Source organism: Rana temporaria, chromosome 1 (assembly GCF_905171775.1).
Source record: "Rana temporaria chromosome 1, aRanTem1.1, whole genome shotgun sequence".
NCBI lineage: Eukaryota > Metazoa > Chordata > Amphibia > Anura > Ranidae > Rana > Rana temporaria.
Window position 1 is genome coordinate 421,566,571 of NC_053489.1, and position 25,132 is coordinate 421,591,702.

General features: G+C 42.2%; 1 protein-coding gene across 1 annotated transcript in view; it reads right to left on the reverse strand.

The window, feature by feature from the left end:
• TMEM150C (transmembrane protein 150C) overlaps positions 1 to 25,132 on the reverse strand; it is a 152,432-nt gene that overhangs the window by 94,540 nt on the left and 32,760 nt on the right. The window contains exon 2 of the mRNA XM_040325223.1: positions 18,327 to 18,445. The gene's annotated coding sequence lies outside the window, so the exon portion shown is untranslated. The remainder of the gene's footprint in view (positions 1 to 18,326; positions 18,446 to 25,132) is intronic.

The following is a 25,132-nucleotide window of genomic DNA, read 5'->3' on the forward strand; positions in this document are numbered from 1 at the left end:
GGGGGAACTCAGTTCAACCACCTCTGGCTCAGACCCTTTGGTGCCTGCTCACCACAATCACTTGTAAACACAGAAGTCTGGTTTCTGTGTTTACAAGTGACAGCTCTGTACTCTGTGTGTAACCCCCTGAACTCAGCACTCTGTATGTAATGCAATCCTGGCATTTAATGCCCCTTTAAGACCCTTTTACTGTTTGTGAAATCTGAACGGGGTCGTGGTTGAGTTCCTGCACCTATTTTCTAAGAAAAAAAGGTGGAAGTGTAGAATCACACACACACACATATATATATATATATATATATATATATATATATATATACACACACACATATATATATACACACACACATATATATATATATATATATATATACTGTATATACATATATATATATACCGTATTTATCAGGGTATACCGCACACTTTTTTGCCCAAAATCGAGGGTGCGCGGTATACGCCGATACCCGCTTTCCCGCGCCGAGTTTGAATACTGCGCCGACATATACCGAGCGCAGTACACTCGTGTATTGTCGGGCAGTCTCGGGTCCTCTCGCGCTGACGTCCTGGACGTACAGGACGTCAACGCGAGAGTAGCCAAGCCTGCCCGACAATACACGAGTGTATTGCGCTCTGTATATGTCGGCGCAGTATTCAAACTCGGCGCGGGAAACGAGCGGGGAGGACGCCGGACCCGACGAAGAGGACACCCGAAGCCGCAGACAGATGCCGGACCCGACGAGGCCGCCGATGGACGCCGCGCAAGACACCAAAACTGTAAGTACAAAAAAAATTTTTTCCACAGGAATTCGGGGCAACTTTAGGGGTGCGCGCTATACGTGGGAGCGCGCTATACCCCGATAAATACGGTATATATATATATATATATATATATATATATATATATATATATATATGATTCTCTACACAGTGGCCGCCATGTAGCAGTAAATTTGCTATGTGGCAGTCGGTAAGAGGTTAAAAAACATCTTTATACACTGTCCCTGTGTGTTACCATTACTGCATTTTAAGCTCAAACACCAGATTTTCATTTTACAGTTTCCTTAATAAGATGTTTTAAAAGTGCTGAAGACAACAGAGTAAAGATTACTAAAGTTGATTTAGCCCCGGGTCGTAATGAAAAGTTATAAATTATTACAAGTGACAGTCAGCATTCTTATCTCATAGTATTTAAATACATAAGAAGATACGTAGCGGGAGCCTAGGGCTTGTTTTTTTTAATAATTGTAGAATATGAAAACAAAAGAGAATAAAAAGAGTTTAATGGTTCACATTTACATGGCCTTCTAGAAATCTTTACCATTTGGAGCCTGAGTTATGCTATCATTTAGATATAGACTTAAAGTGATTGTGAAGGTTGAAAGTTTTCTACCTTCATGCAATCTATGCATGAAGAGTCACCGATCAAGGCAGAAATGATGAACCTCCTCACCGGATCTGAAGCCACGGGTGCTGGCAATGCATGTAGGAATGCAAAAATGAAGGGGGATGTCTGGACAGCCGCACTCCAAAAAATATATTGCTTTAGTATAAAAGTAAAATCACAGGATGCATGCCACAGCTAACAGGATACAACTGACGCATTTCACACTAGAACTTAGTGCTTAATCATAGCTGATTAAGCACTAAGTTCTGGTTTGAAACGCGTCAGATGGTATCCTGTTTGCTGTGGCATGTATCCTGTGATTTTACTTTTACAATAAAGCAATATATTTTTTGGAGTGCCGCTGTCCAGACATCCCCCTTCATTTTTGCAATCTATGCATGAAGGTAAAAAAAACGTTCGTGTGCAGCTTCCCACTTAGCCCCCCTCAAGACTTACCTAAGCCTGATCTCAAGCTGAGGCTCACTCCTCATTGGTTTAGATGCTGCAGCAGGAGCCCCCGCTGCTGTCAATCACAGCGAGTGAGGCAGGAGCAGGGGGTGTGGCTGAGCTGTGCTATCTGTGTCTTTTGGACAAAGAAAGCCGAATCAGAAGTAAGCACACTGCCTAGGAGCACATAGGAGTGTTCAACCATGGTTCTCTACCATGACCATGGTCTGACATACCCTAATCAACATTGTTCCTGTTTCCTGAGCAGAGCTGTTGTTCAGAGGTGTTTGTAGTAGGATACCTGAGCTGATGCTTCTGTGTGGAAGAGCAGTCTGGCTCTCGTAGTTTTGCCGCCAGAAGGTCTTTTTAACCCTTGCTGCAGCACTAAGAGCAAAAAAAATTCATATTCATTACTGTATACGCAGTCTGAATGTATTACTGTATATTTATAATATACTAATAAAAACTATAAGAGACATGTTATTTAGTACTGAGCCAGCAAATCTTGTTCATAATAATCATAATATAAAATAATAATATACTATATTACCAAAAGTATTGAGACACCTGACTTTACACACACATGAACTTTAATGGCATCCCAGTCTCCGTCCGTAGGTTTCAATATTGAATCGGCCCACCCTTTGTGGCTATAACAGCTTCAACTCTTCTGGGAAGGCTGTCCACACGGTTTAGGAGTGTGTCTATGGGATTGTTTGACCATTCTTTCAGAAGCACATTTGTGAGGTCAGGCACTGATATTGGACGAGAAGTCCTGGCTCGCAGTCTCCACTCTAATTCATCCCAAAGGTGTTTTATCGGGTTGAGGTCAGGACTCCATGCAAGCCAGTCAAGTTCCTCCACCTCAAACTCGCTCATCCATGTCTTTATGGACCTTGCTTTGTGTACTGGATGCGTAGTCATGTTGGAACAGGAATGGGCCATCCCCAAACTGTTCCCACAAAGTTGGGAGCATGAAATTGTCCAAAATGTCTTGATATACTGATGCCTTAAGAGTTCCCTTCACTGGAACTAAGGGGCCAAGCCCAACCTTTGAAAAACAAACCCACATCATAATCCCCCATCCACCAAATGATTTGGACCACTGCACAAAATAAGGTCCATAAAGACATGGATGAGGGAGTTTGGGGTGGAGGAACTTGACTAACCTGCACTGAGTCCTGACCTCAACCCGATGGGATGAATTAGAGTGGAGACTGCGAGCCAGGCCTTCTTGTCCAACAACAATGCCTGGCCTCACAAATGCGCTTTCTAGAAGAATGGTCAAACCTTGTGGACAGCCTTCCCAGAAGTTAAAGCTGTTATAGCTGCAAAGAGTGGACCAACTCAATATTGAAACCTACAGACTAAGACTGGGATGCCATTAAAGTTCATGTGCGTGTAAAGGCAGGTGTCACAATACTTTTGGCAATATAGGGGATTATTTAGGAAAGGCAAATCCACTTTGCACTACAAGTGCAAACTACAAGTGCATTTAAAATTGCACTGAAAGTGCACTTGGAAGTGCAGTCGCTGTAGATCCGAGGGGGACATGCAAGGAAAATAAAAAACAGCATTTTAGCTCGCACATGATTGGATGATAAAATCAGCAGAGCTTCCCCTCATTTTAGATATACCCCTCAGATTTACAGCGACTGCACTTCCATGTGCACTTTTAGTGCAATTTCAAGTGCACTATGCACTTGTAGTTTGCAATAGTAGTGCAAAGTGAATTTGACTTTCGTAAATAACCCTCATACAGTATATAGGGAGGAACTATAAAAGGGAAATGTTATTTAGTACTGAGCCAGAGCATCTCATACATTAAAATCATAATATAAAATAATAATATATATAGGGAGGAACTATAAAGGGGAAATGTTATTTAGTACTGAACCAGCACATCTCATACATTAAAAGACTGTTAGGTAGGTTCACAAAGAGTTAGGCCGGCTTATCTACAGATAAGCCAACCTAACTCTGAATCTAAGCCGACCTATGTTTAAGTGTATTCTCTAACAGAGATACACTTAAACATATCTAAGATAGGACAGCTTGCGCCGTCCTATCTTAGATTGCAATGTTTTGGCTTACCGCTAGGTGGCGCTTCCATTGCGGCCGGCGTAGATTATGTAAATGAGCATTTACGACGATTCCCGAACGAACGCGAGCCCGCCGCAGTCGATTAACGTTGTTTCCTAACACGATAGGCCGCCTAAAGTTATTCCAGTTATTCTATGAGGTGGAATAACAATGTTAAGTATGGCCGCCGTTCCCGCCGCGAGGTTCGAATTTTTTACGTCGTTTGCGCAAGTCGTCCGCGAATCGGGATTTACGTTGTTTACGTACGCGTCGAAATCAATAGGCCCGTACGGCCTACTTAGCCGCAATGCGCACTGGGAAATGTAGTCGCCCGGCGCATGCGCAGTGACAAAAAACGTTAAAAACGTGAGGTCAAGCCTCATTTCCATACAACACGCACCCCTCCTAGTCATTTGAATTAGGCACACTTACGCCCGCTCGTTTTAGGCTACGCCGCCGAAAATTAGCAGGTAAGTGGTTTGAGAATCACTACTAGCCTAAATAATTTACGGCGGTGTAGCCTAAAAAGACTAGGCTAGGCCGTCCTAATTTAAGGCCAATCTACATGAATCTACCTATGTGTTTCTTTTTTTTTAATTCAATCGTTTTTATTTATTTCAGCAGAATAAAAGGATTCAATACAACAGTGCAACAAGTCACAAGAGGAACATAGTCACATTCCAATACGTGAATCACTATACATAGTAGCCACATTGAAAATGTCATGTTACATGTCACCCTAAGGGTGGCAGATAGTCGAATGTTAAACAGGCCAGACAACAGGAACTAACAGTAGGTAGTCTCTAACTGAGCATGTAAAGCTCACCGAGGGGTGAGGTTCGCTAAGTGTCGGTAGCTTGGAGTGCCAGCATCCCACTTACGCCCCTCACGGGAACTTACTGCGCCCAGTGGGGTATTGGCCCTCCTTCATAGGAACAAAAGAAATCATCAATTATCACATATGCTCAAAACACTGCAAACTCCTTACTTCTGGTAAACCAAATCGACCATGGAGACCACAGAGCTATAACCTGTGTGAGACGTCCTAAGGAGGACGCCAAGAGCTGTTTGTGAGTGCAATGCAAGTTAGTTAGGTCAATCACTTCAGTGATCGTCGGGGGTAGTGTGTCCTTCCATTTTCTCGTTATCGATAGACGAGCTGCCAGAAGGAGGTTGACAATTACATGGCGTAGCTCTGTCGGGATCAGCTCAATCCCTAAAGAAAGTATCGCGAGTGCTGGTTCTGGTGTAAATTTTGTACCCGTTAATTCAGAGATAATGTTGAATACTTGGGCCCAGTATTGTTGAAGTTTGGGGCAGCTCCACAGTATGTGGATAAGATCCCCGCTCCATCCACATTTCCTCCAGCAGGAGTCAGGGGTTTGGGCCTGGAACTTGGATATGACTGCCGGTGTGTAGTACCACCGGAGAGTTATTTTTACTGACAGTTCCCACAAGTTGGTGCAGTTGGAGGCCTTTTGAGTTAGTTTACAAGCCGTGTGCCATTGAAGGGGTGAGTAGGATCTCTGGAGATCCTTTTCCCATTGTTCGTGGGAGGGGGATTTTACGAAACTTCGTTTGTCTTGCAGCAGGTTGTAGATTAGGGATATGCCTTTTGTAGGAGGGGCCTTAGCTGTGAGGTAAACCCAGACGTGTGAGTTAATGTTGTATGGACGTGCCGGGATCTTCTCTAGGCAGTGTCTCACTTGCAGGTATTGGAAGTAAGAGGTCTGGGGGACGTCAAACTCCTTCTGAATCTGTGGGAATGATTTGATAGTGTTGGTACTGGAATACAGGTCCTGAATGTACTTGATCCCTTTCCCTCGCCACGTTTTAATAGCTAACGGGGTGATCAGCAGGGAAAGGGTTGTAATTGGAATTTTCAAAGTGATCGTCGGGTCCGAGTGGCCTCGATGTGCTAGAACTTGGAGACCTATGTGTTTCTGATGGGCTGGAATTTGAAGAAACTGAAATAAAAAGTACTTGATGTACTAGTCAATACCTGAAAAATCATACATAAAATTCCACAACTAGAAGGCGAAATTAATTTGCCATTTTGTAAGAAAAAAAAAAAAAAAGGCAAAATGATATAGAAAGTGATTTTGTAATTACAGACCATTAAAAATGACCTTTCCATTCCAATCAGCAGCCAATCTTCACTGTCAAATAAATCACAACCAATTACCCTGCGACTATGGCAATAATATCAAGTTGATAGACAGGAATACCCATAATGCCTTTCACCAGCTCATTCCCTTCCAATAAAATCTGCCACAAGCTTTAGGTCGGACTACAGGAAGTCTATTGCATGGAATATAACATTTCCAGCAGTTTTCTTACTTATATATGCCGTTTTTTCTAACTGTTATTTTGAGGAATATTGTAAGTATTTAACAAAGGCAGAATTTAGCAATGTTTATAATACATTTCAGGAAAGGCATTGGATTGGCCCAACTAGAGGAGTAGGTAATACAGTCATCAAAATAAGTTATAACAGAGCTAACTGATTAGGATATGATTTTTTTTCTTCTTTTAATAAACTAACTGCAGTTTAATATACTTTACATTAGTTCTGAAAGTACAAATGTCCCACAGTTTAATGAACTCTACCTGTGGTGATATCATTTCTTTAGCACTTTCTGAGTGATTGCTAACACGCCATGATCATTTAAACACACAGAAATAAATCTTACATAAAATAGAATTATTATTGTAAAAATATTAAAGGGGTTGTAAAGGTAATTCCCCCCCCCCCCCTAAATAGCTTCCTTTACCTTAGTGCAGTCCTCCTTCACTTACCTCATCCTTCGATTTTGCTTTTAAATGTCCTTATTTCTTCTGAGAAATCCTCACTTCCTGTTCTTCTATCTGTAACTCCACACAGTAATGCAAGACTTTCTGCCTGGTGTGGAGTCTCGTGCTCACCCCCTCCCTTGAACTACAGGAGAGTCAGGACGCTCTCTACGTTGCAGATGGAGAAAGGAGCTGTGTGTTAGTGGGCGTCCTGACTCTCCTGTAGTCTAAGGGAGGGGGCGAGCACGACACTCCACACCAGGGAGAAAGCCTTGCATTACTGAGTGGAGTTACAGACAGAAGAACAGGAAGTGAGGATTTCTCAAAAGAAATAAGGACATTTAAAAGCAAAATCGAAGGATGAGGTAAGTGAAGGAGGACTGCACTAAGGTAAAGGAAGCTATAGAGGAAAAAAAATTGTACCTTTACAACCCCTTTAATATGAGAGCCGGTTCACACAGGGGCGACTCGTCAGGCGACTCAGGCATTAATTAATTAATTAATTCAATAGCACCGTTCTAATAGGAGCGACGCAAGTCGTTCCGACTTAGAAAAATGTGCTTGTATGACTTTGGGGGCAACTCGGGGCAACTTGCATTGACTTCAATACAGAAGTCATTTTTCAAGTTGCCTCTCAAGTCGTCTTGCCGAGTCGCTCCTCAAGTCGTCTTGAGATCGCCTTGCCGGGTCGCCCCCAAAGTTGTGCTTCCCCTGTGTGAACCGGCTCTAAAATGTGCACATTAGAACATGTAAGTAAATATAAAAAAGTAAAGGAAAAGTAAGACCTCACATACATACATGAGAAATTCTATTTTTTAATAAATCTCCAAACTTTTTTTTTAAATGGACATGTAGTCCAGGGGACAAACGGCAACACCATTTTATCTGCCCAATTACAGTAACTGATGCTCAATAAACAAACCACAACCGTAGGTGTGCGCAGCCTATTGCATTAGGGTGTGCACATCAAATGTACTAAAACATGGACAGTGTCACTAGAGCAGTGGACTTGTCAGTAGAGCAGAGGTCGGTGTCAGTAGGGCCGTGGACAGTGTCAGTAACTTTTTATTTTTATTATTTAAATCTTTTGATTTCTTAATTTTTTTTATCAGGAGCCCCGTTATGGGGCATTGATGCAATATCAGGGGAAATCTTCACCCCAAGTGGTGATTAGGGTGTGCTCACGCACACCCGGCACACACCGTGCGCACGCCTATGACCACAACCCAGATCTCTTCTCAATCCACCAAACTATAACCACATCTTGCTACAAGCATCATTCTTTTGGGAACTAAAGATCGTAGTGTTTTTGTTATCTGCACTAAAATTCCAGCAACATCTGTTCTAGATGGCAGTCTATCGGTGCAGAAAACAGGTTAAAAATTAAACTGCATCCCCAAACATTACGGCCTACTTAATTCAAATTATTTGCTGCTATGTTTATTTCTGTTACCTGTAACATGTCCTTTACCATGCAGAAAGAAAGTGTATCTAAAACCAAAGCCTTAAGGAGGCTACACTCACACCTCCACTGTATGCAGAGAGGGGCATTGTAACCACCCTTGGATAGCAACTAAGTTGACATGCCTTAAAGCAGAGGTCAGCAACCAGTAGGTCGCGGACAGGTGACTGGTAGAACGCGGTCTGGGCATGCTGACCCGCCATTCCACAGCACCCCCCAGAGTGCAATGCAGAAGGACTACTTGTAAAGTTGAAGCTGTAGTAGGGAGCAAGAGCCACATAAGCTGACCCCTCCTCTGTAGTGCTGACTCCTGTCCCATGTGAAGTGATACCAACTGCACTCCACCAACAGCAGGAAAGAAGAAATCTTTGGGTCAGTGTGAAGCAATACATTGGGCATAATAGTATAGGGCTGCTTTCATACTGATGTGCTGCGGTTTACCCACACAATGGGTGCAGTGCAGTGTATTCTTTGGCTTTCCTGTGGGTTTGCTGCGCTTAGCCTTAGACTTCTATTATATCCTGCAGGTTTGGTGTGCTTTCAGTAAGTGCACCACACCTGGGTGGGTAAAATAGAAGTCTATGGCAAAGCACAGCTAACCCAGGTTTTGCACCCGAGGTTAAGACATGTTTTTATAAGAAGTGTTTTTATCACCTCCGCCCCAACTGTACTCCCTTTAGCTGCAGTGGCCAGGGGTGTACATACTGTATGCCACAGCCACAGTAGAAGTTATACACCCTGGTATGGTTGGTGGGTGTAGACCCTGCCAAGCATGACCTATTCAAGTGAATGAGGCCACTCTGCAAGTGCCCTGCAACCGTGTGCAGTACAGCAAACAAGGGATTAAAAGAGGCAGCATTGTGTTGTTTTCTTACCACCTGCTTTACCCCTTGGACCCCGCAGAAGCATGTAGTTGCGAGGCACATGCAGAGTGGCCCCATTTACTTGAATGGATCATGACTGGCAGGTAGTAGCACCCACTAATAGCAACTGGGGGCTTAATTCCTGCTGCTGCATGTTTACAACTTTGGCTGCTGAGATTGCAATTTGCTATTCTTAGTAATGTATTCTGCTACCATATGAAGCTACATCCCTGTTGCTGTTGCTAAAATCCAGATCTAAAAATCCAACTCTAACCAACTACTTACAGCAAGTCCCAATACTTCATCTTGTGTGGCATAAAGAGAGGACTATAACTTTAATATTTACTGTTGGAGAATTCAGCTATCAGAGCACCTTCTTCAGTGTTGCACTTCAGCTCTAATAGCTCCCCAACATACACATTGTTGCGTTTATTGCTACACACTTTTTGCCCCCTCAGTATTTTATCCCCAGCATGCATGTTTCTTCAACAAACACTGTACCTTCGGCAGTGTTCACATTGGTACACTGTCTGCATGCCAGTGTCACAGTTCTTTCCACACTAACCACAGTAGACTTTGTTGGGACTCTTCCCCAAATATTCTAGAGCATGACCTGTCATCACCAGTTAAAAAATGCAGGAACACGCCGTAGAACGTCCGGTGACGTCAACGCGTTCAACGCTGCACCCCAAGAAGCATTCCAGCCCTCACTTCTGGACTCTCTCCACATATGGAGCCAGCTTCTGGATCCAAATGAGTAGCGACATCACCCTATTCAGCGACAGTGCAAACTCAGGACTAAAGAACTATTTGATGCTTGACTTTACCTGACTAAATGTGGGGTGATCTTACATTCTCAGTTTGAATACATTTTAAATGGTCTACACTCAGAGGCGCCTTTTCATTTCTTCTTTTTTTACATGGTTCCTGGAGATTGCTTTTGCTCCTTCAAGAGGCTTGCCCTAAGCTACCGACCAATTTAGCTCCAACTACCCTGGTCTTGGATGAACTGTTTTTTTTTTCCAGCTGTACGGTTCATCTTTTGGTATTTCACCATGTCATTGACTATATAAATGGTGAAACAATCCTTGTTTCTGATTGGTGTAGGTGGGATAAAAGTGTGTGTGCACAGAAAAGTTAAGTGAGTGTCAAGTTTCTAGTCCAGAGACAGGAGAGTGATGGCGGAGATGATCGTGGAATGTGAAGTCAAGTATTTGGATGGAGTCTGGCATCGAATGACAGCTCTTTAATCTAACACAAGTGATTTTTGCCAGACACCAGAGTGAATTGCAGTAACATCTGGTGAGCTTGTTTCTTAAAGCGGAGGTTCACCCAAAAATCCACTTTTTGACATTAGCTGTAGCATACTGCTAACATCTGCAGTATGCCGTTTTGTTTTTGTTTTTTTTTCTTGTACTTATCGTTATATGAGCCCTTGTTATCCGGCTCCGAGCGGGGAATCCTGCGGGGAATGGGCGTTTCTAAGCGAAGAGGAGTTGATTGACGGCTGCTAAGGCGCGTCACGCTTTCCGAAAAAACTCGAAGTCACACTCGGGCGTTTACGGCGCCTGCGCCTGCCGTGTAGAGCTGACTGTGCAGGCGCCGTAAACACCCGAGTGTGACTTCGGGTATTTTCAAAAGGTGTGACGCGCTTTAGCAGCCGTCAGTCAACTCCTCTTTGCTTAGGAACGCCTATACCCAGAAGTAATCCCCCGCTCGGAGCCGGATAACAAGGGCTCGTATAACGATAAGTACAAAAAAAAAAAAAACAGCATACTGCAGATGTTAGCAGTATGCTGGAGGGATGTAGCTAATGTAAGAAAGTTTATTTTTGGGTGAACCCCCGCTTTAAATTAATTGCTGAGAGAGACAAATATCAATTTGTACATAGGGGATGGTGAATTGTAGGGAAATCAGGGAATAGACTAGTATGGCACAACCATTTATTAGAAAAGGTGAAATATATAAATTACAAAAAAACATCACAGTAGCGCTCCAAACAACTCAAAACAAATAAGAAGTGTCCATAAAAATACAAAAATCAATGTCTATATGAATAAGGAATAATATCCTGCAGTTTCCCACAAGACCTATATTCCAATCCACTTGAATGTGATGTTACAACACCAATGCCTCCACCACAGTGATGTGTGCCACTTCCACTCCCTTAAAGCGGGGGTTCACCCAAAAATAAACTTTCTTACATTAGCTACATCCCTCCAGCATACTGCTAACATCTGCAGTATGCTGTTTTTTTTTTGTACTTATCGTTATACGAGCCCTTGTTATCCGGCTCCGAGCGGGGGATTACTTTTGGGTATAGGCGTTCCTAAGCAAAGAGGAGTTGATTGACGGCTGCTAAAGTGCGTCACGCCTTCCGAAAATACCCAAAGTCACACTCGGGTGTTTACGGCGCCTGCGCAGTCAGCTCTACACGGCAGGCGCAGGCGCCGTAAACGCCAGAGTGTGACTTTGAGTTTTTCGGAAAGCGTGACGCGCCTTAGCAGCCGTCAATCAACTCCTCTTCGCTTAGAAACGCCCATTCCCCGCAGGATTTCCCGCTCGGAGCTGGAAAACAAGGGCTCATATAACGATAAGTACAAGAAAAAAAAAAAAAACAGCATACTGCAGATGTTAGCAGTATGCTACAGCTAATGTCAAAAAGTGGATTTTTGGGTGAACCTCCGCTTTAAAGCGGGGGTTCACCCAAAAAACTAATTTTTAACATTAGATTGAGGCTAATTGTGGGAAGCACAATCGGGTGTTTTTTTTTTAAATCAATGCAGTACATACCGTTTTAGAGATAGATGTTCTCCGCCGCTTCCGGGTATGGTCTGCGGGACTGGGCATTCCTATTTGATTGACAGCCTTCCGACCGTCGTATACAGCGCGTCACGAGTTGCCGAAAGTAGCCGAACGTCGGTGCGCAGGCGCCGTATAGAGCCGCACCGACGTTTGGCTTCTTTCGGCAACTCGTGATGCCCTGTATGCGACGGTCGGAAGGCTGTCAATCAAATAGGAACGCCCAGTCCCGAAGATCATACCCGGAAGCCGCAGAGAACATCGATCTCTAAAAGGGTAAGTACTGCATTGATTTAAAAAAAAACACCCACAATTAGCCTCAATCTAATGTTAAAATTTTTTTTTCGGGTGAACCCCCGCTTTAATCTTAAAAGATAGTATAACCTAGTCATACAGGCAATACTACAGTTTTTACGGCAACATTAAAATGGGTTAAAAATATTTTAACATTAAAATTCATTCTTACATATGCAACACGCCATTTCTTAATATTTAATACTGCAGTCAATTTCAAGTAATTTTATCTGTATCACTTTTACAGTGAAAATGAAACCTGAAATGCCATCATACTTCACTGTGTTTGAAGTAACTCGTTTTTAAACGATAGCCTATAATAAAGAATAGAATAAAGGATGTATTATTTCTTTTTAATAACCTTGCTAGAAGAACAATATACTTGAGGCAGTAAATCTGAGGTTTTATAGCCTGGCCATAATAAATGAAGTAAATCACTGACTTTTTGCCTACATATGCTTCACTTTTCCCAAGGTATAAAATACAGGTTTAAGTCTTCTTGGTATCTTCTTCAGCAATAATGTAGGATTTTATGTCACAGAAACCGACATATGGGAAGAGTAAAAATTTTATGTGCCACCATCTAGATGCTTTGCAATCTAGGCTAAGCCACATTTCATGTTTTTCCTTTTCATTCAGAAGCCGTTAAATAAGCATGTTGTGATTTCGGTTTCTATTGCTGCTTTGGGGCTTATAGGTCTATTACTAGATGCATCCAAGCGGAATTTGAAAAAGTGGCAAAAAGAAACAGGTCTGGTGTTAAAGTATAAGTTCACCTTTAAAAAAATAAATAAATGCACATTTTTTTCCCAAGTTTAAAAATGTGCATTTACAATTTTGTTTTCTAGGAGCCTGGAAAGCATTGCACCAGCGATCAGCAGATTGCGAACTACCAGAGCTCTCAACAGCGCCATGGCAGTTCATTGAGAACTACAAGCAGAACTACAGGCAGAGTTGTGAATGAATGACACAGCAGTGTGGGTGGAGCCCCACACAACCATGCTCTTTTCAAAAAGTGACAGCCGCTACAGGGAACTTCTCCCCGTACTGCTGTCACACAGAGGCAGTGGATCGTCAAGAAGCTACAGGAGCGGGAACATGTTACATGTTCCACCCTAAAAACAGGTGTACCATGTAATATATTTCCAAAGGTGAACTTATCCTTTAATCTACTTAATCTAATCATAGCGAACCCCTGAATGCTGCACTCTGTACGTTGGGCACCCCTGAACTTTGCATGTTGTACGTAGCACACCGTTGAACTCTGCACTCTGTATGTAGCACACCCCTGAACTCTGCATTCTGTACATAGCGCACCCCTGAACTCTGCATTCTGTATGTAGCGCACCCCTGAACTCTGCATTCTGTACGTAGCACACCCATAAACCTGCACTCTGTATGTAGTGCACCGTTGAACTCTGCACTCTGTATGTAGCACACCCCTGAACTCTGCATTCTGTACATAGCGCATCCCTGAGCTCTGCATTCTGTATGTAGCACACCCCTGAACTCTGCACTCTGTATGTAGCACACCCCTGAACATGCACTCTGTATGTAGCGTACCCCTGAACTCTGCACTCTGTAGCGCACAGCTGAACTCTGCACTCTGTATGTAGCTCACAGCTGAACACTGCACTCTTTACGTAGTGCACCCCTGAACTCTGCACTCTGTACGTAGCGCACCCCTGAACTTTTCACTCTGTACGTAGCACACCCCTGAACTCTGCACTCTGTACGTAGCGCACAGCTGAACTCTGCACTCTGTACGTAGCGTGCCCCTGAACTCTGAACGTGGCGCACCCCTGAATTCTGCATTCTGTCCATAGCGCACCCCTGTACTCTGCACTATGTACATGGTGCACCCCTGAACACTGAACTTAACACATTCCTGAACTCAGCACATAATGCACTCCTGGTATTACTTTAAGATCCTCCCACTTTTAGTGCAATTTGGTTACATCCACCAGTCGATGCGGTTCAGAGGGGGGTGTGGTTGAGTTCTTGCACCTATTCTCTGAGAAAAGAAACCCTGCATAAATTTATATAGTCTTAGGCCTCGTACACACGACCGTTTTCCTCGACAGAATCCATCAAGAAACTTGGTGGCAGAGCTTTTTTGCAGAGGAAAACGGTCGTGTGTATGTTTTTCATCGAGAAAACTGTCGAGGAACTCGATGAGAAAAAAAGAGAACAAGTTCTCTTTTTCCTCGTCGGGAGTCTCAATTTCCTCGTCGTGTTCCTCGTCAGGCTGGTTTTCGACGAGAAACACGTTCGTGTGTATGCTTAGAAACCCGCACATGCTCAGAAGGGTGGCGCCAGTGGATTCAAACTTCCCCTTTATAGTGCCGTCGTACGTGTTTTACGTCACCACGTTTGAGAGCGACGAGATTTTGTCTTGACAGTGTGTACACAAAGAAAGTTTGTCAAGGTTCTCGACAAGCCTAACAAGGAACTTGTCGAGGAAAATTATGTTTCATTTACGTCGAGTTCCTCAGTCATGTGTACGAGGCCTTACAGATACAACTGGCCATTTGAGTAAACCATAATGCTGATGCGGCCCACAATAAATTTAGGTTTGACACCTCTGGTCTATCAATATCTTACACCTAAACCTCAATATTTTAAACAGTAGAACCACCTTCTTAGTGTTATTACTTTTTTTAATTCATAATTTAGGATATGGGTTGGAATACTTTATGTCAACATTCAATCTGCTTGCCTACTGCAAGTCCCCTTGCAAATGTGACTGTGGCTCTGATCTATTTTACCCACACCACAATCTACCCAGTTGTAAGCCAAGTCTACTGTTCTGTAGGGAAACTGTATCCACTCAGCTGACAAAATCAAACATGACCCATGAAAATACAATACTAGAGATGGGTGAATCTGCCTGGGTTCAATTTGCAAATCTGCTTTGTAAATTCTCATTATATTTAGGGGTAATGTACAAACTGTAAAAAAAAGGCACGGGAAGCTAAGCACTCCAACCAGTGGTGGTGTGTGAGCAATATGAAATAAAAAGCAATAAACCCCAAAAATAATTGAACCCAATGCCCCCCCCCCAAAAAAATACCAACCCTGTAAACAAAATTCCTTGCAGCAAAAAAAAAAAAACAGTGACTGCTGACCTCAAATCAACCACAAAATGAAAATAGGGCTGTGGAAATTAACTATTAATTCCTCGATTAATCGTTAATTTTTTTGATCGATCAACATTCTTTTGATCGGTACTCACATCTCCGCCGGCTTCCGGGTCTTCAGGGAGTTCCGTCGGAGATCCGGTGACGTCACTGATACCAGCGGGGCTTGCCGTGTTCATCTGAAAGGCTCCTTTGCTGTGCCTTCATATATGCATGCCGGCGAGACCTTACTATCTGCCACACGCAAGGGCTGTTACACTTCCCTCTATCACTTCTCTCTATCAACCTGGGATTCTACAGACATCCACTGGGATTTGTGATAGTTCCCTTCACGGGACATCTACATGCCGATGGACTGATGTTAACCCCTCCTCATCTTGATTCAGCAGTGGTATCGTTGTACACATTATTATGACCGCTTTTGCTACTGTTTGGTATTACTCACATCATTTTTACAATTTATGTTGCTACATCGATTTTATCTCCAGTGCAATATTTATTTTGTTACCTACTTGAAGACTATAAAAGTTTTAATGCTATTCCCATCAAGCGCTGCCTTTGTGTGTTTTTTGTATCCTTCTATCCATTTTTCCAGTGGTTGGTACAGTAGCTGCACTGGGAATTAGCCTGCAAGGGGATCAGCTAAAAGTAGTTGGATCTGTATGTGCGTTATAATTAATCGAAATTAGCCGATTAATCGATAAAAAAAAATGATTAATTGAACACGAAAATTTTAATCAGTATCAGCCCTAGAAAATAAATGAAAGACTAAAATATATTGGCCCAGATTCACATACCTCGGCGCATCTTTATTCGGGTGTAGCGTATCGAATATACGCTACGCCGATGCTGCGCAGAGCGGCGAGCACAGTATTCACAAAGGAAATGCTCCCAACGTTGCGCCGGCGTAACGTAAATTCGTAGGCGTAAGCCGGCCTAATTCAAAGTAGGTGGAAGTGGGCGTGATCCATTTAAATGAACCGTGACCCCATGCAAATTGCATTTTTTTTAAATTGTCGCTCTATTTTTGTTTATAGCGCAAAAAATAAAAACCGCAGAGGTGATCAAATACCACCAAAAGAAAGCTCTATTTGTGGGAAAAAAAGGACGCCAATTGTTTTCAAAATTTTCGCTCTATTTTGTTTTGGAGCCACGTCGCACGACCGCGCAATTGTCAGTTAAAGTGACGCAGTGCCGAATCGCAAAATGTGGCCTGGTCTTTGACCATTAAAATAGTCCGGGGCTTAAGTGGTTAACAAAGCAGCAAAAATCACCAACATCTATCAATATCGTACACTTAAACATCAATATTTTAAACAACATAACCACCTCCTTAGCATTATTATGTTTTTGGGGAAAGGTCAGCATTTTATTCTGCTTGCTTACTGCAACTGTGGCTATGATCTACTTTAACCACACCCTAATACACCCAGTTGAAATCCAAGTTTATCTTCTGTTCCGTAAGGAAACTGTATCCTCCCAGCTGGTTGAACGAAAAAATTGATTCATCTTTGGGCTTCCTTAGCATCTAATCTCAGCATAATACTATAAAGCAGGCAAGCGAGTGAGGAGTGTAAAGCGCTTATCACATTCGATGCCGTCGCCGCCATCTTGCTGCACCCTACACCGCCCTTGGAAGCTACTGCGCATGCGTCAAAGTAATTTCGAGCATGCGCGGGTTTCCACGGTGACAGGTAAGTATACAGACGCTCGGGTTTCTCGGCAAGAAAACACTGGCAAAAATCACAACAAGAAAATAGAGAGCGTCGAGATACTGGACAGTTTTCTTGACGAGAAACCTGAAAGCCTCGTACACACGCACGGTTTACTTGGCACGGAAGCTCTGCCAGCAGTTTTCTTGCTGGTTCTTGCCGAGAAAACTAAGCGTGTGTGCGAGACTTTAGGATTCTTCTCTGTCTGAGAAGAGCATCACTCAACATGGTGAAGGCTTGTGGAACCTCATCTCCCATGCATCTAAGGTAAGCGTAAATGGACTTGGTTAGCATGGGGAGTGGGATCATTAGAAATAGGTCATGAAAAAAATGTATTTAATACAATAATCTATTTATTGATTTTTAATAATTTCCGGCTTATTGCAATTTTAAAATCTTTCATATATTTATCAGCCAGTTCAAATTCAAGTAAGTCAGAATTTCAAAATTAGCCGGTAATGACAACCTTTATGATTTTTTCTGTAAAACACTTATATTGCATTATGATTACTGTATCTGTTGCTTTTTTTAACATGTGCATGCACAGTATTTTAATTAGCAACACCCACTTTTTGCCATGGCATGCTTTGCTGCATGATCTATCTGCAGTGTAAGTACCTTCATATTTCCCAACATCATCAGAAATATGCCAACAAAACAGTCTGGAGTATTCCCATTGAGAATACTGCAACCTTTGATTTACAGTCACATGTTCTTATCGCCCAAGATCTTCTTTCTGTTTGTAGTCCCTAAAAGTAAATAGTACTGTGTTCTACAGTGAAAGTAAAAGCGTGGCAATGACCAGCTGCCAACAGCTGAAAAATTGAGGCATAGAATTAGAAACCAAAGTTAAATGCTAAAGCCTTAGGCTCTTGAAAGCACGGTCTAGAGGGATACAGTGGTTTTAAAGTTCTAAATGAAAAGATTGGACTATCTCTTTGAACATGGGATCATTGACCCTAACTGCCTGAGGTTCCTTACGACTTTAGCTGTAATCAGCTAAAATGCAGTTCGTTTTATGTTTCAAACTTTACAACTCGTAAATACTGACTTTTGGATACTTGTAAGAGAAAACTATGACTTATTTTTTTTTTAATCCAAACCATTGCTGCGTCTTATCATTATGGTAATATTTTAAAATGACAAACAAAAAGTATCAGAACGATCATTACTTTTTAAACAAACCTGTGATTTTGCTGAATCCATTAAAGAGAACACAGATAATGGTACATTCCTTTTAATACGAGTATACATATATATATATATATATATATATATATATATATATATATATATATATATATATATATATATATATATATATTTAACAATATGGTGTAAGCTTACTTATTTGGTGCTTAGCTTGAATATATTTTGAAAAGAAAGGTCGATCAAGAAGAGAAGCCTTTAGATTTGGAATCTGCACAGGACAAATTAAGCCTCTTCACCATCCCAAAGACAAGCACCTTAAAAAAAAAAAGAGAAGAAAGTTCTTACGTTAGATTTGATTAATATCTTAGCTTGCCCCTGTGTGAACTACTGTACTTTATTATCCTCTTGTTAAAATTTCATGTTATAATATCATGAGATATTCTTTAGCACACACTGCTTTCGGGCTAGCATTTGGGCATCATTTTTAATGTCTCCGAAATGTTAACAGCTATGCTGCCATTAATTTATTTTATTGGGAGCTACATTACATATTTCTGTGCACTCATTTACTAACTAGCATTTGAAGCCTTAGTTAGTGCCAATATTTGTGCCTCTTCTGCGGAAGCATTTTTGAATTTTCAGAGATTGTCACTTACAAATTAGTGCCTGTTACTTAGAAATGGGTTTTCTGAATTCATGATGTAATAAACCCAGTGAATGGGAGCCATCATTTTAACAAACGTGAATGGAGAGCTATTTTTTTTTTAATAAGCATTAACCAACTGCAACTACTGTATATACTCGAGTATAAGCTGAGTTTTTCCTGGAAATTTTTTTGTGCTGAAAATGCCCCCCTCGGCTTATACTCACCTTTTTGCGCCTGATCTCCCGGACTTTGGGGACCCGGTACTGGCCGGCCGTAGGCCCCCTGGACTCCAAACTTGGCACACATGTAGCCCCATTTCTCCTTTACAAGTTTTTTGCCTGGGGGACCTACGGCTGGGGAGCACCATTTTTTTCAAAACCGGTCACCCCTTCCATAGACTCCCATGTTAAACGTCAATCTAGTCATGGACACAGTGAGGTAGAGCTACACAATTCTGGCCAAATTGAGAATCACAATTTTTTTGCTTAGAATGAAGATCACGATTCTCACGGCGTAAAATCTTTTACATTTATACAAAAAAAAAAAATGGGCTAACTTTACTGGCTAGTTTTTTTTTAACCACTTAAGGACCCCTTCACGCCGATATACGTCGGCAGAATGGCACGGTTGGGCACATCAACGTATATGTACGTTGTCCTTTAAGCCCAGCCGTGGGGTCGCGGGTGCGCTCCTACGACCCGGTCTGAAGCTCTGTGACCGAGACCATGGGACTCGCTGACCCGATCGCCGCTGGAGTCCCGCGATCGGTCCCCCGGACTGAAGAACGGGGAGAGCCGTGTGTAAACACGGCTTCCCCGTTCTTCACTGTGGCGGCGTCATCGATCCCTTTTATAGGGGGACACAATCGATGACGTCACACCTACAGCCACACCCCCCTACAGTTGTAAACACACTTGAGGTCACACATAACCACATCAGCGCCCCCTGTGGTTAACTCCCAAACTGAAATTATCATTTTCACAATAAACAATGCATTTTAAATGCATTTTTTGCTGTGAAAATGACAATGGTCCCAAAAATGTGTCAAAATTGTCCGAAGTGTCCGCCATAATGTCGCAGTTACGAAAAAAATCGCTGATCACCGCCATTAGTAGTAAAAAAAATAATAATAATAAAAATGCAATAAAACTATCCCCTATTTTGTAAACGCTATAAATTTTGCGCGAACCAACCGATAAGCGCTTATTGCGTTTTTTTACGTATCGGCCTAAACTGAGGAAATTTTTTTTATATATATTTTTGGGGGGTATTTATTATAGCAAAAAGTAAAAAATATTGCATTTTTTTTCAAAATTGTCGCTCTATATTTGTTTATAGCACAAAAAATAAAAACCGCAGAGGTGATCAAATACCACCAAAAGAAAGCTCTATTTGTGGGAAAAAAAGGAAGCCAATTTTGTTTGGGAGCCACGTCGCACGACCGCGCAATTGTCAGTTAAAGCGACGCAGTGCCAAATCGCAAAAAGGGGCAAGGTCCTTTAGCTGCATTTTGGTCCGGGTCTTAAGTGGTTAATTCATTAAAGTAATTTTTTCCAAAAAATTTGCATTTAAAAAGACTGCTGCGCAAATACAAGGCAACATAAAATATTGCAACAACCACCATTTTATTCTCTAGGGTCTCTACTAAAAAATTATATAATGTTTGGGGGTTCTAAGTAATTTTCTAGCAAAAAAAAAATGATTTTAACTTGAAAAGAGCTGTCAGAAAAACGTTTGGTGTTTAAGTGGTTAAACGTTCCTAATTTACATACAGAAGTTTATTCCTTTGATGTGATACAATGTTTAGACTTTCCACTGATAAAGAATGTTTTCAAAACTTGGCAGGCTGCCCAGACTTGGCAGATTGCCCAGACTTTGACTTTTGGCTGAGAGTAGAGAGGAAATTATTTGCATACCAAAGAGCAGAGAGAAAATTATTTTCATGTCAAAGATCGTGAAACCCTGTGTCAAGAATCGCAACGGGAAAAAGATCACAATAACGATTCTTGGCGATTAATCGTGCAGCTCTACAGTGAGGCATGGGCATAGTGAGGCATGGGCATAGTGAGGCATGGGCACAGTGAGGCATGGGCACAGTGAGGCATGGGCACAGTGAGGCATGGGCACAGTGAGGCATGGACACGGTGAGGCATGGACACAGTGAGGCAAAGTGAGGCACGCAGATGGACACCCTAGGCTTATACGTGAGTCAATACGTTTTCCCAGTTTTATGTGGTAAAATTAGGTGCCACGGCTTATATTCGGGTCGGCTTATACTCGAGTATATACGGTATTCAGAAATCATATTTAAAGTCATGTTTTTTATAAAAAAGATATTAATATAATCATATCAAACACGTCACAATTTTTCTAGGTAAATATATTTCTAAAGGTGCTATTAGCATGAACGTTTTACCACTCAGTAAAAACCCATGCAATCCATACATACAAAGGGCCAAATCTTCAAAGGAGATACGCAGGCGGAACTGCTGTTCAGCCTGCGTATCCCTGTGCCTATCTTTGGAAACGATCCTCAGAAGGATTTTTCCAAAGATAGGCAGAAGAGCCGACATCTGTAATAGACTTACACTGTCGGATCTTAGGATGCAGTACCGCATCCGCCGCTGGGGGCATTTTGAGTCGAAATGCCGCTTTGCGTATGCAAATGAGTACTTAGGCAGATCCACAAAGCTTTTTAGCTTTGTGTTTTCTGCGTAAGTTATGTTTTGCATGCGTAAAATTAGGGATGCTTTTACAAGGCCTAAACTGTTTAGACCTTGTAAAAACAAATCTTTTTTTCGATCGCCGCGTTTTTTTTAAAATTTCGATTTTTTTTTCCCGGCGCGTAACTTTTTTTTTACCCGACGCAACTTTATTGTCCCGTCGCAATCCACAAAGCCTGATGTAAAGTACGTTCGCGCGATGCACGTCGGGAAAAATGACGTCACACGCATGCGCCGAACGTCCGGCGCGGGAGCGCGCCTCATTTAAATCGCCCCCTCGATCAGACGACCGCCTTGCGACGGAGGCACTTAAGTTACACGGCGTGTAATTTCTAGGTAAGTGCTTTGTGGATCGGGCACTTAGGTAGAAATTAAACGCCTGTGTAACTTAACTGCTGAAAGTTAAGTTAGGCAGGTTTTTTGAGGATTTGGCCCAAAGAAACTAAAACAAATACATTCAGAAATTAAGTCAGGTGATTGGCTGGACCATTCTATCAGCATTGTTTCATTGAGAGTTTCCTTGGCTTTGTGTTTGGGATCAATGTCCACCCTCGTTTCAACTTCATCATCCTGGTAGATGGCAGTAGATTTTTTCATCAAGAATGTCTTTGTACATTTTTCCATTCACCCTTCTTTCACTGACATGAAGTTTGCCAGTACCGTATGCCAAAAAACAGTCCCACACCATGATATTCCCACCTCCAAACTTCACTGTTGGTATGGGGGTGTTTTTGGGGTGATGTGCAGTGCCATTTGACCTCCAAACATGGTGTGTATCATGGCATCCAAAGACTTCAATTTTGGTCTCATGAGACCAGACTATATTCTCCCAGTATTTCACAGGCTTGAACTGTCTCTTTTTGTGTTTTAAATTAAGAGGGGAAGGCTTAGTTTCTTATTTTACTGTTGTCTCCCCTTATTAGGTAGATTGGGCCAAATCTTCAAAGGAGATACGCAGGCGGAACTGCTGTTCAGCCTGCGTATCCCTGTGGCTATCTTTGGAAACGATCCTCAGAAGGATTTTTCCAAAGATAGTCAGAAGATCCGACATCTGTAATAGACTTACACTGTCGGATCTTAGGATGCAGTACCGCATCCGCCGCTGGGGGCATTTCGAGTCGAAATGCCGCTTTGCGCATGCAAATGAGTACTTAAGCAGATCCACAAAACTTTTTAGCTTTGTGTTTTCTGCGTAAGTTACGTTTTGAATACATAAAATTAGGGATGCTTTTACAAGGCCTAAACTGTTTAGACCTTGTAAAAACAAACCTTTTTTTCGATCGCCGCGTTTTTTTTTAAATTTCGAATTTTTTTTCCCGGCGCGTATTTTTTTTTTACCCGACGCAACTTTATTGTCCCGTCGCGATCCACAAAGCCCGGCGTAAAGTACGTTCGCGCGATGCACGTCGGGAAAAATGACGTCACACGCATGCGCCGAACGTCCGGCACGGGAGCGCGCCTCATTTGAATAGGAATCGCCCCCTCGAGCAGACGACCTCCTTGCGACGGAGGCACTTAGGTTACACGGCGTGTAATTTCTAGGTAAGTGCTTTGTGGATCGGGCACTTAGGTAGAAATTTAACGCCTGTGTAACTTTACTGCTGAAAGTTAAGTTAGGCAGCTTTTTTGAGAATTTGGCCCATTATTCTCACTTCCTTTTCTAAATAAAAGGAACACCCATTCCCACTGGGTGCTCCCCGTTCACTTCTTCTTGTGATAAGAACCTCTTGTGATGACAGCTGTTACATGTTTGACAATCTATGTCACTGACCCAGAAAATGTATGTATTTTTAAACAAAATTGTGTTGTATCATACACTGTCGTGTTCTAACAAACCCCATTCCTCTCTTTTTCTTTAAACACTTGGTGCACTTTTTCATCCCTGGTGTTCTATACCTGCATACCATTTTTGTAAATGTTTTTATGTAGAATTATCTCGACCAATTAGGTCCATTGTTAACAAGTGTCAACCGCCATCTTGTGTGGTCCAATAAATCTTTTTGTACTTTTGAGTTTGGCCTGAAAAGTCCCATCCTTTGGGGGTATCTTTCGTTGTTTAAGCTTGGCAGGGATGTGGCCACTCTCATACATTTTGGATCTGTGAACTCTCTTTCTTTACAGAAAATGTATGTATGTCAGAAAAGAGAGAGAAAAGTCTGAAGTTATCTGCCTAATTGTTCTGGGTCAGTGACACGGTGGGTAAGCACAAGAGCCAGGAAACTCATATTTTTAAAGGAAGAAAAGGTTACCAGCCTCCAAATTGTTCTCATGACAGGTTTCTTTGATGTATCGCAACCTTGAAATAAAATGATTATTGGTCTAATTTGCTTGGATCTCCATCAAAGTGTTTGTGTACAAGATGCTGATTCTTTTCCAGGGTTTAACACTCTTTTCCAGACCGCTGAACTATGTCTGACCCACACCTGAACTTTGTGCCTCTAATGCCTCGTACACATGACCGGTTTTCCCTGAAGGGAAAACTTCGAGGAGAGCCTTTGGCCGAGAATGCCGGCCGTGTGTATGCTTCTCGCAGTTTTTCTGATGGGAAAACTGCCCAAAAACCGATGGACAAAAAAAAGAGAACCAGCTCTCTTTTTTCCTGCCGGGAAATCCGGCAGACTTTTGCCCAGCGTTTTTTGGCAGTTTTTCTATGGGAAAAACTGCGATGGAGCATACACACGGCCAAAGTTCCATCGCAGTTTTCCTGTCGGGAAAACCAGCCGTGTGTAGGGGGGAAAGACTGACCGAGCAGGTTCTCGGCTTTCCCCTCGGGATTTACGACGGGAACGTTTCCCGTCGGAAATCCCGCACGTGTGTACGGGGCATAACAAATGATCATACATTTCACTGGGAGTTACACTGTATATAGTGTATATAGTGTTTCTGTAATGTCTTTACCTTATTTATTGAAAAGCTCTAACATCTTCCAGTCACTTTTACATACAGCTAAAATACACACATAGGAGTTGTATTATCTCCAAAAAGACTTGCAGACTGTCCATCCAGTTTTGAGATTTATAAAGCTCTGCCACACAGGCAATTCTGTCTGACAGTGCAGGGGGCCTGATCTTTTTCTGTAAAAAAAAAGGTTACGCGTCTTGTCCCTCCCCTAGCATGTGACTGGACAGTGAAAAGAGAAGAAGCAGATTGGAGAAGATTTACTAAAACTAGAGTGTGCAAAATCTGGTGCAGCTCTGCAAAGAAAACAATCAGCTCCTAGGTTTTATTGTCAAAGCTCAATTGAACAAGCTGAAGTTAGAAGATGATTGGCTGCCATGCACAGCCGACATCAGATTCTGAGTTCTCCAGTTTTAGTAAATCTCCTTATGCAATCAATCTGACACTCTGCTCACTCCTTCTATCAGCATGCTCATTGTAAGCACATGAGGACAACTGATTGCCCCCTTGGGCTGCTTTTCCATCTCCAAGTCTGCTGTACAGTGGATTGCAAGAGGCTAATACTAAGCCTAAGCATTCATACAATAAATAAATTAACATAATTTATGGATTCCTTCATCCACGCTAAATAGCATGGTTTGAGGAACCTCCTCTGATGGCTGCTGTTTTCAGACAACCGCTGCTCTTAGTGACTATACAAATAAACAAACGGTGACTGCATCTGATTAGCTGCA